The 17535-nt window shown below is 35.5% G+C and overlaps 1 protein-coding gene across 1 annotated transcript in view; it reads left to right on the top strand.

Annotated features, from left to right (window-relative positions):
- Positions 1 to 324: 324 nt before the first annotated feature.
- Positions 325 to 17535, top strand: part of LOC133526175 (estradiol 17-beta-dehydrogenase 11-like) — a 65108-nt gene continuing 47897 nt past the window's right edge. Inside the window, exon 1 of the mRNA XM_061862666.1 lies at positions 325 to 545. The gene's annotated coding sequence lies outside the window, so the exon portion shown is untranslated. The remainder of the gene's footprint in view (positions 546 to 17535) is intronic.

Below are 17535 nucleotides of genomic sequence, written 5' to 3'. Positions count from 1 at the left end.
AATATACCCTACATATAAATTCAGAACGTACAAAATATGAATACATTTCTAAAAAAATATGTGTGAAGTAATAAAGATTCGCGATAAAACTTCTACATGCACAATGCCTTTACGTGCATGACAATGTACAACTTTTATACGCGTAGATACAGCGAAGCGAAGAACCTAATACGCGTGCAAATCGCGCGTGATGAGCGTACCCTCTATTTGCCCAGACGTCATACCGCGCATAAATTCTCACCCTTACGCCAATATTGTTATCGAGGTTAGGGTAGTCACCCCGTGTCTGCCGACAAGGCCGTCTGCAGTGGGTCCCCGTGCGCGCGCAACGTCGGTCGCCGCTCGTACGCTCAGTCGATCAGAGTCGCGCGTCGAACCGAGACACACCGGCGTGCGCTCGCAAAGGCCTAAAATCCACAAATCGGTATTATACTACCGACCGTGTTCGTTACCTTGAAGGTATTCAAGCAATCGAGCAACGACTTAGTGAGAAGTGAGTGAACAGCTGACTGCCGGCTGCCGAATTGTGTGTGATTGGAGATTTGGTGAGTTTTCATTTAAGGATGCATTGGCAAATGTTTAGGTAGTCGTGTAGGTAAATGTTTTCGCATAGTTCACGAGGGTTTGAAAGTATTTCAAGGCGATCGTGGTTCTCGCCGGTCTCACATTGAATTAACTATTCTATGTACCTGAGCCTGGAGGGTTTATAAGATTAAAGGCAAAGTGTTTATGTTGCTTGAATAGAGACATATTGGAAATAATCTTCGCACCTACACAACATAAATAAAAATATAAAATTATAAATGATGCAACTTCTGCAAGAATAAAGGTAAATATTGATTGTAAAAATATTTCTAATTCTGTTTACTTTATATGCTTACAAAATACACTGAAATAAACTTTAGTACGTATTATATAAGTAGAACCTTAATTTAAGTACAAATATAGATATAAAATTATAATATATATATATACCTTTATTGATGTTACAAATTTTCGCACCTAACCAAATCTTATACCTATGTTACGAGGATGACCAATACCCGTAAAGGTTTGAATAGATACGGGTACCTACCTACACCTACAAATCACGTGCAAGTCAAGAAACTGGGATTAAATTTGGAAAGCTTAAAATAATATTACCGACACGCACATTAGACCACCAACTTACAAACACTAGACGTGAAGGTCAGAAAAGTCTTAGAGACTCATGATAAGTACTTTTTAAGTAAACTTTTACCGAATTGCGGTCAAGTTTGTCAGATGTTCGTGTTCAAACTTTCTATAGTTTTAGTATATTGTTAAATATGTACTGACAAAAATGAAAGAAATGTTTACAAGTGCTCTGTAAGTACCTCCCAAAAACATGACTAAAGTGAACAATTATCATTTTGTTAATCCCATTATTAATCATAAAAACCTATGTGAAATCTTCAGCATTAATTTTACATACATACATACATACGGTACATTCTTATCTCCTTGTGAGTATTGTATTACATATTTGATTCTTATTAAGAAGATCATTTACTTACCTCAACCTTAAAATAAATTTGCCAAATATCTTGTTTGCACACTACCTACCTATGATACTGTTTTTAATTCAGAAATTAGTTCCATCAACACAATGAATAGAGCATACGGAAGGAAATTATTATAAATGCCGCTACATAGGTTGTTCATGTTATGTAAACTTGAAAAACTATACCTACTCAGTGTCTACGTGCTCACACAAACTGTATCAATGTTCTAGACGGTTTTATGATATTGACCAAGATTTGCAATATAAACAATTTAAAACATATGCATATAGTGTAATAGTGAACGTATGCATTCTACATACGAGTAAGTACCTAAGTATATCGATGTCAAGTCATCAAATCAAACAAGACAAGTGTAATGTACTAGGTCAAGTTCACGAAGTCAATGCTGATTCTAAATGTGACTAAGATTAAGACTTGTTATGATTCAACTTGTTCGCAACTTTGTCCACACGAATTTAACCACGTTATGTAGCCACGTAAATGAAAGGAACTTTACCTATAAGCTATGAAACATATAAAATTGGTACGTTAACGCGGTACTTAAGTAATATCATGAAAATCTACACACCTGTAACTGTCAGCTTCGTTTAAAACGAAAGAGGACGGCTGGCTGGGAAGGGGCATAGCTATGGTGAATATACGTCAAATGAATATACATGAAAATGGGGGCCTACGTTTGTATGGAGAAGTGGTCGTCCCCTTTCCTCTTAATCTGTCTAATTCTGGATACCAGTAAGGTGTACGTTCTAGTGCTCGTCACTGTCCCATGCAGTGTCTGTTATCTTTATAATTACGTCGTTAGCAGAGGAGATGACAGTTACAGCAGAGTTTGTGTGCAATAGCATGGCAAGCACTGCCACCTTTACCTTACAAACAATATTTTTATTAGACATTTTAATTTTTTTTCCATGGTATCTATTTTCAATTATCAACTTTAGACTAAACCATAATAAAACTTGCATAAGTTCACTAAACTTTTATAACTTTCGTAATATGGTCGCATTCAAATTTATATAACTCGTTTAATATCCAAGATGAACTTGAGACTAGGTGTTCGTTCAAATCGTTCACAAAGGTCAACGGTGACGTAAAATAAGTATTTCTAGAAGAATATGCGATAGAAAATTTTAGTTATATTTCACAAGTGATATATTCTGTTGTAGTATTCTTATTTGTAAGTACGTAATGTAGATAAGTAGATAATCACATATATCTTTGATTTTATAAACTGATTTTATAAAAAAATTTAGATGGTCAATTTAAACTGCACCAGTTTAAATAAGTTTGAAAGTATTAAATAACAAGCTGATAAAACATTTTCTGAAATAAATTATTTCATACCTATCTAAACTCAAAATACCGCGACAACATATTAGCACCATCTGGTGATTTAAATAGTAGAGTGGAAACTCGATAGCACGAATCTGAAGGGAAACGCCAAAAAGTTCGTGTTAACGAGTTTTTGTATTAAATATAGAGGGTTTCTTATAAGTTTCGAGTGGTAACTAATTTATATATGCATGCCAAATGTCGGCTTTCTAGCAGTAATTATCACGGAGCAAAGTCGCGGACGAACAGACAGACAGACGGGCATGGTGAACCTATAAGGGTTCCTAATTAACTACTGAACCCGAACGCGAACCGAAAGCGAACAAACGTCAAAAGTTAAATAAATGCATGGAAAATAAAATAATCATAATACTGGTCGATATTAGGTACCTCCGGTGGCTAGGTACCGGGCGACCACTTGAATTGAATTATTGTCGATTATTATCAATATTATCATTATCAAACAATAGCCGTTTAAATAGAAGTAAAGTTTTGCAACTGTTGGTTTTGTTACTGGCCAGTTATTTACTGAATATTTCGCTTAAAATAGCATGCTTATTAGTTACTACACTGAATTGTCAGTAAATAATAGGTCCTTTTGCTTTGCATTTTCCAACATTTGAAGGTAATTATACAGCTAAGCCCTCATACTTAAGCGGGGCCTTGTGGTCGTTATAATAAGTCATAATATTCGTCAGTAAAGTGGTAATTTTGGATGTGGTTGTGTAATCTAAATATACGTGACTTTGACGTTGCCTTGACTGTTTAGCGTCGTAAATAGGTGTATTATAAAAACCTGCTAGCCTCTGATGACTAGTGCTAGGTTACCTATTCAAGTAAATGCTTACGATATTATTTTATTGTCAGTTTTTTATTTAGTAGATAATGCTAATAGATAGATAATATGTAATGATAATATGTATGTTGATTTGCAATGTAGAAGTGTTTACTTACATTTGAAAGGAAGCTTCCCTATAAATAAGGTTTTTTTACGATATTAATTGATGCCAATCCTGTAAACTTAATCTTCCTCTTAACATCAAAAGATGAGCTCTGGTAGCCTAGTGCTAAAGCTTCCAAACCGGAGGTTATAGGTTCGACATCCAGCTCGTACAGTCGCCATTAGATATGTCGAAGCAGCTAAGATGTTCAAAAATATCTGAACAAATCCTGTATTGTCCGACATGTTCATGACGTAAAGTGCATGTTCAAATATTTTAAATAAAATAAAATAAATTTTGAGCACCGTGGCCGTTCCAATGGGTTTCATGAAACTTAAACATGTACGAAATACAGAGACATGTGTATTTCCAGTGAAGGAAAATCCCAAGGTAAGGGACTAATCCCGATAAGAACTTATCTCCCCTCTAGGTTCAAAGTGTCAGATAGCAGTCCTTTCGCAAAATTGTAGATAACTGTGCAATAGGTGTACCTAGGATTAGGTTACCCAAAGCGAACCCCGAGAACGTAGTGGGTACTATTATTAGAGTTTATTCTGTGCCCTGACTTCTTTTTCTTTTTTAGGGTTCCGTAGCCAAATGGCAAAAAACGGAACCCTTATAGATTCGTCATGTCCGTCTGTCTGTCCGATTCTGTCACAGCCACTTTTTTCCGAAACTATAAAAGCTATACTGTTCAAACTTGGTAAGTAGATGTATTCTATGAACCGCATTATGATGTTCACACAAAAATAGAAAAAAGACAATAAATTTTGGGGGTTCCCCATACTTAGAACTGAAACTCAAAAAATCTTTTTTCATCAAACTCATACGTGTGGGGTATCTATAGATAGGTCTTTAAAAATGATATTGAGGTTTCTAATATCATTTTTTTCTAAACTGAAAAGTTTGCGCGAGAGACACTTCCAAAGTGGTAAAAAGTGTGTCCCCCCCCCCGTAACTTCTAAAATAACAGAATGAAAAATCTAAAAAAAATATATGATATACATTGCCATGCAAACTTCCACCGAAAATTGGTTCGAACGAGATCTAGTAAGTAGTTTTTTTGTAATACGTCATAAAAATTTAAAAAAAAAATTTTTTTCATCAAACCCATACGTGTGGGGTATCTATGGATAGGTCTTCAAAAATGATATTTAGGTTTCTAATATCATTTTTTTCTAAACTGAATAGTTTGCGCGAGAGACACTTCCAAAGTGAAAAAATGTGTGTCCCCCCCCCTGTAACTTCTAAAATAACAGAATGAAAAATCTAAAAAAAATATATGATATACATTGCCATGCAAACTTCCACCGAAAATTGGTTCGAACGAGATCTAGTAAGTAGTTTTTTTTTAATACGTCATAAAAATTAAAAAAAAATTTTTTTTTCATCAAACCCATACGTGTGGGGTATCTATGGATAGGTCTTCAAAAATGATATTTAGGTTTCTAATATAATTTTTTTCTAAACTGAATAGTTTGCGCGAGAGACACTTCCAAAGTGAAAAAATGTGTGTCCCCCCCCCTGTAACTTCTAAAATAACAGAATGAAAAATCTAAAAAAAATATATGATATACATTACCATGCAAACTTCCACCGAAAATTGGTTTGAACGAGATCTAGTGAATAGTTTTTTTTTAATACGTCAATAAATTAAAAAAAAATTTTTTTCATCAAACCCATACGTGTGGGGTATCTATGGATAGGTCTTCAAAAATGATATTTAGGTTCCTAACATCATTTTTTTCTAAACTGAATAGTTTGCGCGAGAGACAGTTCCAAAGTGGTAAAATGTGTGTCCAAAGTGGTAAAATGTTGAACAAGATCTAGCAAGTAGATTTTTTTTTAATACGTCTTAAATGGCACGGAACCCTTCATGCGCGAGTCCGACTCGCACTTGGCCGCTTTTTAGATGTGGATTGAATAGCAATAGTGACGATTCCGAAGGAACTGAATGAAAAACATTATACAACTGGAAAATTGAATAAACAGGAAAATATAGAGTAAACTACTACATGAGAGCGATAAAAATAAATGTTTACGTTACAGTTTTAAATCCGTTTTCCTTTGTGACTTAAAGCAGGAAGGTAACAAAGTAGTAGCTAAGGTCATAACCATAAATCTATAGACTACGCAGTCTATTGATGAAATGGAATCGATTGAGCTAGAGCCTGCGCGGGCGCAGGTATCGAGCGTCCTTCCGTCGTTCGCGTGCGCGTTGGGAAACGCAAGAGAAGGCCGCCCGGTCCGCTGATCGATCTTCTTGCATCGCAATAGAAATGCACACGTCTAAACTTTTATTCCATTGACAGATGGATTATTATTGCTCGCCCGGTGGAAAAGTTCGTTGTGTTTTTAAAGCGACTGTTTCGGAAATGCTTGCTCGTTAAATTCCTTAACTAGTAAAATTAGGAATAGGATAAGGAATGTGCGCAGATCGATCTTCTTGTATGGAGATCTTCTTGTGAGAAGGAGTAGTCAAATATTTTGAGAAGGAGTAGTAAAAAATATGTTATTGATTTCAAACCGATGGCGTTTGTTTTTCAAACTGCTCTGTATTGCCCTCCATATCAACATATAAATATGTGATTTTGTAAGCAAATTTGTAAAAAAAAACTTGAATTTGTACGGAACTCTCTCTGGGCCAGTCTGACTCGCACTTGTTTGGTTTTTTAGTATTAGTTAAGGCTCACGCTTACGAGTAAGATATATGTATAGTTAACATTCACTAATAATTTAAGGGTATAATGGTACATACTTTTAAAAACATGACATTGAAAACATGATATAATGTTAATGAGAGCGCTGGTGGCCTAGCGGTAATAGCGTTGGAAGGTCAGATGGCAGTAGTCGCTTTCGTAAAAACTTGTGCCTACGCAAATTCTTGGGATTAATTGCCAAGCAGACCCCAGGCCGTGGCAAACCTACCGGGACAACGCGAGGAAGAAGGAGATAAAATGTTAATGCAAGTGCATCATCGTAGTACAACTCAAGTTAGTGTTAAGTTAGGTTCGTTTTGATCCTGCCCATTGAATTGTTGGATATAAACTTGTGACGCCTGGAAGAATCAGAGTCCAACTTTAATAAGTCCAATTATTCGGTGTAGGTACCGACTATAATTTAAAAACCAGTCTTCTAGTTGCCACGATATTTTATTTAATGACTACCTGAGATAACTGAATGCGAAGCTAATTACTTCCATTATCTATCATCTCATCAATTTAACCAGAGATTGTAACACTTATGTTGTCTGTAATAAACTGTCTTACTAGAGCTCAAAATGTAGGTTCTTTATATACAGTACGTCGGTGTTAAATAAGAATACGGTCCGCCTGATGGTAAGTGGTCACCGTAGCCTATGGACGCCTGCAACTCCAGAGTTGTTTGATGCGCGTTACCTGACCCTAACACTTCGCACCCTCGTTGACCTCTGCAAACCTTACTCACCGGCAGGAACACAACACTATCAAGGTCTAGTGTATAGTGTTATTTGGCTGCGGTTTTCTGTAAGGTGTAGGTACTTCTCCAGTTGGGTGATCTGGCATGACATCCGCTGTGCTGTGCCCTACCACACAAAGCGAGATGACATTCAGTGTCCATATAAACCTCTCTTTTGGACGTAGTTTAAGGATATACCCGGGTTCTATGCATGACTGCAATTCTTGAGTTTATTTTTTATTTGCGTAATAAGATTTGCATATTCAGGCGTTAAGCGTTAACCAAACATTCGGACTCGCGACATTTCCGTGCGTATCAAGTGATTAAGTATAGTGTGGAATAGGTATAGTCATCCATTTATAATATTATAAATATTACATGTCAAGTTATTTAGGCATTTATCAGTTACAATATAATATTCAGGTAGGTAGAAGAGAATATTATGGAATGTATTTATTTTATAGCAGACGAAGAAGACTAGGTACTGACAGATTCAAATAAGCTTGCGGCGAATGTTTGCCTGAAATATAATATGTAGCTATACATGTTAAAAGTACTACCAAAAAAATATGTGACTCATTCGGCTAATGATAATATCGTTTTTGTATGCGGAAATGTATTAGTCTTGTTTACTTAGTTTTTTAAGATGATGAAGAACCTGGAACTTAGAACGACCGACCTTTTGAATCATTTTGTCCTAGCGTAAAAAAATACTGCCTTGACTAGTCAGTCCAAGCCCCTAAATGTTGTGAATGTCTGTGTAGGTTTTTTAAATAAGTGTTAAAATTCTTATAAAGGTCAACAACCACATCCATTGTTTATTTCAAAATTAGCGAGTTAATTTTTTTCCCATGGTAATCTGGGCGTATGACTTCTGGAAACCGATCATACCTACGTTAAATTTTTGACACGTAGAAATAGGTAGAACTTATCCGATATCATCCATAAAACTGTGAATTTTGAAAACTTGATATCACTGGCATAAAACACAACTCAGAATGCACATTACTGTTGTCATTAAAAAACGTGGTCCAGCAGGTGAAAGCAGGAGAGAAAGTTGTGACAGAGACGGAAGATCTGCCCAAATCGCCGGACAACGGTATTTGGCTAAATGATGCCGGCGCGGTAACCATTTCTTTAGACGTATGAGAACGAGTTTTCGCCATTGACATTTGATACTACTGAATAATAATAAAATCGTTGGAGCACATTCGACATGAAAGGTTCAGAAGTAAATGTGAATGAACTGCTGTGTTGATAAGGATGTTATTACATTTTAATTGCACAGTAAAAGATTTCCGTGCATAACCTTATGTAAATGCACTAGCTATACATATTGCCCCGTTTTAGCTAATTATTTAAAAATCATGTACCCAACCGAAAGACGAACATGCGATACAATTTACTTCTCTTACCCTAGCGATAGCAACTTCTTAAGGAGTTTGATTTAGGATGTACTTACATCAAGTAAATATGTACATCCATTGTGCAAAAGAAACGCGCTTATGGCGATTGCGATGGAACTTGCAATATTCCTAGGAATTTACTTTAGAAGTCTATCTAACTAGGTTTAACTCCCGGAGAAATTTCAGCAGAATTTGATGGCGATCAGATGGCGAAAAATTGATTATAATTTACTCATAATGACAAGAGAGAAAATTTATTATGAATTTTCTTCCCCTTTTGACAATAGGCGACAACGTCGTCACACAAATATTAGGGTTTCAGAGTGATGCGATCGGCACGAATGTATGTAGACGCTCATCAAATACCGTCGATGCTCTGTTTGCTCCAACATTATCGCCACGGCCTTCGATTGTTTGCTTTATTCTAATTTATTTTGGGCTAACTGTACATCATATTTAAGTACTTATAAAAAACGGGGATTTCCTTAGTATAAATTACTCAGTGATTACGTGAATATATATACTGTCTTTAACATTTACATATAAAACATTCTTAAATCATTTGCCATGTACTTCATGAATTAAAATTGTTTCTTTTATATTTTATAGGTAATTTTACGTACTTACAAGTAGGACCTTATTATATGATTCCTATGTTTATATGATTGAATTATGTTCATATATTATATATTTTATTATATTGTCTATATCATTAAAAATTAAAATAACAGGTAGACTTTGGTTATAATTGCTTCAATCTCTATCCGAGACGTGTTGACCTCAGTATCCTCAGTACTCAAGACGTAATTACTCAAGATAAATGATTACTATAATATACACTGTACTTCTGATTATATTATAGTGTTGTAGGTTGTACATGCTATGTTTATAAATAGAATATATTATTTTTAACTGGTTTTTAATTAGTTTTATGAAAGTTAAATTTAATATTTTTTGTGTCGATAACTTGGTACTTTTATGGGTAGCTAACAGAACACTATGGATTTTCATCTTTATTTTTTTTCATAATAAAAATAATGTTACATTACAACAGACGCTTACTAAAACTGTTATTAATTTACATTTAAAGTATGAAGTAAAATGGCTGCATAAATTAATAACGGCTCGTCCAACATGTAATGATACAGTGCCTTATAGTACACAAAACAAATAGCAATGCGCGGTACCTGTGCAATTTCCGATGGATGAGGCAATGGTGACTTTGTTGGTACAACTGTTATTTTCTTTTTTTGTTTTAGTTGTTCGATGATTACTTACTAAAAAAGACTGTAATAAAACAACGTGAACTAAAATAGATTTAAATAGATTAGTACAAATTGCTCGCTCAAGGAGTCGAATCGTTATGTACTTGCGCTGCGAATAATGTCTAATGAATATCAAATCACATTCAGGTTTTTAAATATCTAATACCGGTTTAGGATATTAATATATCCTTCGAAAACATCGTGTTAATAAGGTGCGGAGTATTTTTTTTTTACTGCAAACGACTTTTTTCATATTACCGATGATAATTATGACATCACCAAGAATTCGCATTTTATGTGAAGTGTAGCTGCCTATTTATTTATATAAAAATTATTTTTTAAGGGACTTGGTCAAGGTAGTTTCGTAGATACGAGTAATAGTACATTATGATATAAGTGTGCTAAGTTGGTCATTACACACAAGACGATATTGTGCGCGCGAGCTGTAAGCGAGTGCGCAATAAGAAAGCCGATGAGGGTAAAGACCTACGCACACGCGTTTCATACGACGTTTTTCAACACACTTGCGAGGAAAAAACAAAACTTATAATTTTTTTTTTGTCAAAACAATAAAAGTACAATTTTCAAAATGGTGGCTTACAGTTTTTTCATCAAATAATTGCACCAAAGCGTTCTGGGCTTATAGGCACTTATTCGCCAGTTCATTGAAATAAGCTACCAGTACGTTTTCCAAAAAAGATTGGGCGTTTTTGCTGATTTTCCATTGAATAAAAGTTTTATATGCCGCGAATTATTTTTCACCTGATTTTAGGGTTTCTGGTTTCTCGACCTTTTTTATTTCTCGAGGCCCGGGAATTCTCGACCAGGATCTCTCGAGTTCCTCGAGTATCTCGAGAAATTTTGAAAGGCTCAAAGTACATAATGTTATTTTGCTTTAATACAAAATGGATGCATAGGAGTCGTAGGTAAGATCAATAATCATACAAATGGTCAATTTTTAATTACCATAAATAACACTTAATAATAAAAAAAAAAGTATAGTTGCAGTCGTGCGCGCCGGCGATGTAATATGTTATAGTGTATTGCTTTAGGTATTTAACAAAATGTATACAAATCACAATGTGGTCTTTTATTAGGCAAGAATATTCAAGTGAATTAATTTAACTCGATGTGACAAACTTACAGAAGATTTACTACGATACGATACTTACTCAGCGTAACATTAAAGCTGCTAAAATCGTGCGATTTTGCTAATAGGAATATATCGGTATTATTTGATTTATGAAGAGTAAATTAGTTTTGTAATATTTGTTAATACACGGCCCTGTAATTCGTCTTTTAGCATAAGAAATAAGATAAGCGGTCTAATGACGTGTCTTTTTATTGAAAAACACGTTTGAAAAATAAGTCGAGGCAAATATGGAATAATTATAAATCATATACGATTACTTACATTATTTTGCTTTCATAAGTAATAGTTACTATTATTTTAAGCTTTTTTAATAAAAGACGCATCAAGATTGTTTACCATTTTCTAATGCGAAAGGAAGCATAGTAATGAACCTTAAATGAGACGAATTCTTTAGACATTTGAGGGTAATAGTTCAAAAGTTACATTATATGAAAATCTAATAGTTTTCTTGTAAATTGTAAAAAAACTATAGTAATAGTTTTCTTAGTAACGTAGGAAGCTTTAGGCCTATTTTTAGTTCATTTATTTTAGACATATTTGTAAAAAGCTGTTTGTTTTCTAAATAAAATAAAAAAATCTATTGAAGCCAGAACGATAGGGGACGCATCAAGGCAGTTTATTATTTGGTTGGTTAACTAAGAAATGTTTAACAGTTTAAGTGCCTGCAAATATAAAAAAAAAACTTTGTTTACATTTATTTAACTACCTAAAGTAATACACTATACACATGATGTGTTTTCTTTTTACTATAACAAGAGATTTATTTCTCGAGTTCTCGAGGCATTGAGTTTTTTTTTCCCGCCTCGGTGAAGGACAAATTTCTCGAGATTTCCCGCCTCGAGAATTCTCGAGCAGAAACCCTACCCGATTTTGATGGTAAAAGGCTATCGTTCTCGACTCTTGCCTCTATTAGTATTTGGCAGCGTCAAATTTATGTGTTCTTAATATTTAATGCTTGAAAATGACATTTTCGTCAATATATAAACTAAAAACATGTAAAACTATTCTAATTTTATGACAAATACGGAAAATGGCTGGCGCGTTATTTTTTTTACGCACGATTCCAATGCGCGCGCAAGACAAAGGCGCGAACGAAATCGACAAATAGCCAATTAAAAAAATGTAAAACAGTTTATATTTTCGTATTTCTATTCGACGGATGGAGATCAAATTGATAAAATTTTGTTTATTCACTAATGTAATTTACGAGATAATTTAATCTATGAATTAATGTTTGGTGTGATAAAACCTCTTTGAACCAACATTTAAAACCTAATAGTTGGTTAAAAAAATGTATTAGGTACTCGACTAAATTAAGAAGGCTCCGTTTCCATGCATATTTTTAGCAATCAGTTCTTCTTAATCCAGTCGGATAATATAATGAAAAACCACGAGTGTTATAATATACTGAAAAAGCACGCGTGTTTAATATCTGGGATTATGAGCCAAAAATCGGTGGAATAAAAACGTCGTTTTGAGCAAGTGTGTTGAAAAGTATTTTTCTGTATTCTATATCGCATGTTTACGCCTATTTTTTAATGTTCTTGCGTCGTGAAAAAATGTTTGTGCTAGTATGACCTCGTATTACTTAAACTGATCGTAATGTGGAATAAAAAATTGTAGCACTGTAATAAATACCTACTTATACAATAAATTCTTACACAACACATGATGATGTCATGCTTGAATCAACAGCATTTGGGCAGAAACCAACGTGATAATTTGAGACACTGAATACGTGTAAGTAGGTATTTAATTTATATACTTATCTACCTGTTTAGTTGATTTTTCGTATCACTATTACTTTAAGTTGTGGTTGATGTACACGCCTTTAAATTTCAGCGTTAATTTATCTAATTTCGCTAATCATTTACTAGGGGAGACCGAGGTGAGTTGAAACAGAGGTAAGTTGAAATAACTTATATTTCTTATATTTAGAGATATTCATGACTGTTGTCGAGCTGAAAAAAAAGTTTAGCCATGCCCTAAACAAATGCAATTAACTAAAACAGGGTACTTCCCGCGCCATAGTAAATATGTATAGTCAAATATGACGTTAATACTAAGGTTGTCCATATAAACTTCATTTATACTAGCATATGTACAGTCAGCATCAATAGTAGCGGATGAAATAACGCGCCAAAAGTATCTGACATCCCAGATAACTTTTCCAAATATAGATACATTTCTAAAATTCACGTTCAAAAGTGTATTTTTTTACAGTCTTAGTTGTTCTATATTAAAGACAACTTACTGTTAAGCTGTTACATAATGGTAGCTACTTATGAAGCGTTGTTTGATCCTCTACTTTGATGCTGACTGTACCAACGAATGGCCTTGACATTAAAATGTACTTAAGACAAAATCTTTATTTACAGACTAGATATATATATATATATAGAGATATTAAAATCACTAGCTTAAATCTAAAATAGGCACTCGAGGCATTATTAAAACAAAACCTAGCGGTAAGAGCGTGCGACTTGCAATCCGGAGGTCTCGGGTTCAAACCCCGGCTCGTACCAATGAGTTTTTCGGAACTTATGTACGAAATATAATTTGAAATTTACCAGTCACTTTTCGGTGAAGGAAAACATCGCGAGGAAAGCGGACTAATCCCAACGAGGTCTAGTTTACCCCCTGGGTTGGAAGGTCAGATGGCAGTCGCTTTCGTAAAAAATAGTGCCTACGCCAAATCTTGGGATTACTTGTCAAGCGGACCCCAGGTTCCCATGAGCCGTGGCAAAATGCCGGGACAACGCGAGGAAGAAGGAAGGAAGGCGCTTGAGGCATTGTACCAAGGATTCTGGCGGCATTTCCTCGTTATATTACAATGCTGATACGTTGTGGGAGGAAGCCGACAGCTCTTCCGTCATCAGTTATGTCAACCAGACGCTTCGCGATTTCTGCAAAAAACTAGTGCGCGCTGGGACCCCATGGAAATAAAGTTTCAACGCTAAATGGTACAAAATAGTACTCTCTACGGAGGCTCTTATATTTATTGCGTTTCAAAAATATACTTAATTTGAAGTTTTATATACGAGTATATTTTAGTTCTAGTTTGTTAAGCTGGAATCACAAGTTCAAAACCGAACTAAATAATGAGGAAGCAATTTCTTACCAGTAAGTACAGAAACTAGATTGTAGGTACTTATACATATTATAAAATACATATTTTGTACAACCGTGATATAAAGGATTACATGAAGTGCAATACAGCAGAAATAGGTACACGCGTTGAAGTCATTTGTTCAGCTTCTTGAGTGAGAGATGTTAGGCGATTATCAAACTGATGTGGTTTCGAACGTAGTTCCTGTGTGAACCTTAACCTGTTTGCTGTGTACCTTACAAATGTAAATGACTAAAGAGTTGCATATTGAATACTTTCATTTTTCGGGAGTTGAATAACGAATTTGGTTTAAATTTGGTTCAGTTAGAAGCATAATACGGCCCGATTCGAAGTTTAAGATACGTCAAACATTTGCTAAAGATACGATTTTTTTTTATACTACGTCGGTGGACTACAACAAACATACGGCCTGCCTGGTGGTAAGCAGTCTCCGTAGCCTATGTACGCCTGCAACTTCAGAGAAGTTAAATGCGCGTTGCCGACCCTAACACTCCGCACCCTCGTTGAGCACTGATAACCTTATTCACTGGCAGGAACACAACACTATAAGTAGGATCTAGTGTTATTTGGCTGCAGTTTTCTGTAAGGTAGATAGGAGGCACTTCCCTAGTTGGGCTCTGCTCTAGATCTGGAATGACATCCGCTGTGCTGTGCCCTACCACACAAAGCTAGATGACATTCACAATGCCCATACCTCTCTTCTGGACGTAGTTTAAGGACGTACCCGGGTCCAGGACTAGATGTGTCAGTGCCAAAAGTGACGTTTCTTCAAACAAAAACGTCACTTTTGACACCAATCCATATCGTATCTGGGCTATTGGGTGAAAGCAATGGCCTAAATACTGGGCTATGGGATAAAAAATCGTACGCCTGCCTAATAAAACGGTATTCAATTTTATTTCCGGCAGACGGTGACTCGCCCCCACAAGATAGGCCCCCACAAAAAGCGACATTTAGGATGGCTCAAGGGCAACACCGGTGTGAGCGGCTCAGGGGTGTCGAGAGGTGTACGCCGCTTTCTACCCAGTGGCTGCGAGCTGCCGTACCAACTGTGGCAACTCACGTCTTATGCAATTTTTCACTTCCACACCTGGACCTTATAGCTCTAACGACTCCACTCTGGCCGGCCGACTAAGGCAAGCTAGAGGCAGAGAATCCTGTCCCACCCACCGTTGCGGGTAACAGAACTCCCCAGGAGCACTCGGGTACGTGGGGTCGCTACTCCGCAACCGCTCGCCACAAGCTGCCCTGCGTTGACTGATTGCACTGGTAAAACCAGCGGGCGATGGGCTCGTCACATCCCTACGCCTATATTTTAATAATTATTAATCTTAATCTTACACAGTAAATAATGCGCAAAAAATATAACAAATATTATAATTTATCTGTAAGGGCAATTAGCAATAGTATCTGTATACAAGGTTAAGAGTCAATTAAGTTGCAATTTGCCACTTAGTAGTACCTATCAAGCAACATTTTAATAGTTTAACCGACGTGTCTGGACATACTTCTCATTGTTTCAACCAATATAACAACACAACGTGTGTCAAAGTGTCAACTGCATTAGTGTTGCAGTCATTAACGACTCGTTAAAGTTTTTATATATCTCGTATGGATCAAGTTATCTGAGAGGAAACGTTTAATCCCTACTATTATATGCGTCTGTCTGTTACCTCTTTAAGCTTAAGAAGCTGTCAATACCTCAAGCGCGACACTATCTATTTGTATTAGAGTAAATGAGATAGCACTGTCGCATGTTACTGGGCCTCGGCAAGGAAATAATGAGAAACTTATTGAAAAAAAAGAGGATTATTGGTGTAATATTTGTTTTAAAATTATAAATGTTTTAAAATTGTGATTGTAATTGCAAACCCACCGACTGAACCGTTTAATGGTGATTTTAAGACCAATCTTTGCAATTATTTTCTATCGAGCCGATTTCGTTCAATGATATATCGAGTACGGTCTTTGAAATAAAATGAATCCTATTATTGTTTTGCTTTACTAAAACAAACAGTCTTGACAGCCCCTTAAAATGCTGAACCGATTTAGTATGTAATATGTTAATAATTAATTTCACAGCCTAGGCAAAAATCATATGTCATCTCAAAAATAAATCAGGTTGAGTTGGTAGGTATCTTCATAAAAAAACAATAAATTCACTTTGTAAATAGCTAGCTATAAAGCTACTGACAGTAGTGTCACATGACTGTCACCATTAATGTAGGCAGGTTCTTACTTTATAACTTTAGATAAGATTCTAGAATGTTATAGGATTTAATATGACTTAGTAAATTCATTAATATGTTATAAGAACCGGCTTCTTTTCGGTCGGTCAGAGGCTATTTAAGATTTTTTGTGTTGATGACAGGGTTTGTTTGTGAAAGTTTATCGCCCTCTGAATGCAGGCATCATCGGATCCGGTCGTAAACTCGTTTGGCAATAACACCATCCAAAATATTTCCAACAACGATTTTATCTTTTTTTATCGACGTCATTCCCCGATTGAAAGTTATATGGTTAGAACTAGAGATGGGTAGTGAGTAAATACTCACGGGTAAATGCTGAATAAATACTCAATGTACCTGTATTTACTCTTTTATACTCAGATTGGTTGAGAGATAATTAGAGTGCTGAAAGGGGCATATAGATTTAAAATATAGGTGTATTTTGTAAGCCGCTACTGTATTAAGTAATCAAAATTGTAACAATAAAAAAATTTAGATGGGCACTCCATCCATTCATCTATTTGTCACAAAAAAATCTGAAACCACGAACGTGTTGCACATTATTAAATTAAATTAAATATTCGTTTATAACAGGCCGAGGGCCCATAAAAAGAATGTTAGTTACAATTTCTTAGACTATATTAGTACCTACTCGTATACAAAAAGTAATTACAGTGAAATTATTAAAGGGGCTGGTTCGGACTATAAGACACGGAAACCGAAGAGTAGTAGGAGAAGCCTTTACAGTTTCTTGTCCCCTATAAAAAATCGATTTCTCAAATCCACCTAAATATTTTGTATAGTACCTATGGTATTTGCGTTTTAATATTCATTCAGATATCATGTTCAGGAAATCTGTTAATACCTAATCCCCGAGACTGCGTATGCAGTCAATGTTCGGAGTTCTATCGCGTATCGGTCGCTTTGTCCTTAGATCCTACTTGATTTTATAATGTCTTACACATGACACTTGTTAGACTAACCTCTTTAACGAGACAATTTCATCCTATTATATTACCTAAACACCGATACGGCTGGGTGGCGCTGTGGAAAACCGTCTGCGACCGTCCTTGTGCGGCCACTGGAACAATCGTGGATGAT

Source organism: Cydia pomonella, chromosome 16 (genome assembly GCF_033807575.1).
Source record: "Cydia pomonella isolate Wapato2018A chromosome 16, ilCydPomo1, whole genome shotgun sequence".
Classification (NCBI taxonomy): domain Eukaryota; kingdom Metazoa; phylum Arthropoda; class Insecta; order Lepidoptera; family Tortricidae; genus Cydia; species Cydia pomonella.
Note: the sequence above shows the minus strand (reverse complement) of the source record. Positions and strands in the feature narration are given on the sequence as shown.